Consider the following 349-nt stretch of genomic DNA (forward strand, 5'->3'; position numbering starts at 1 on the left):
GCCAGCCGGCCCTGATGGGCCCCCAAATCGCCAGCCAGGCTGAGAGAACCCACCCGTGCATGAATTCGTGCACCGGGCCTCTAGTAAATTATATGCACAGATGATTGCTTTTCAAATTACTGTGAATACGCATATGCCTACATATACCTGCTGTGTATACAAAAATACTGCCACTAAGATTGGTGGGGTAATGGAAAAGTTATTTTCAATTTGATTAATCATATTTCCAATGAGTGCATATTACAGTCATCTAATGAAAGCTTTTACAAACTGTTTAATAAAGAGTATGCATTAGTATAAGTTAAAAAATAAGGCAGTCTATCAGAAGTAGACTGTGAAGGAAACAAAA

Source organism: Myotis lucifugus, unplaced genomic scaffold, assembly GCF_000147115.1.
Source record: "Myotis lucifugus unplaced genomic scaffold, Myoluc2.0 scaffold_144, whole genome shotgun sequence".
Lineage (NCBI taxonomy): Eukaryota > Metazoa > Chordata > Mammalia > Chiroptera > Vespertilionidae > Myotis > Myotis lucifugus.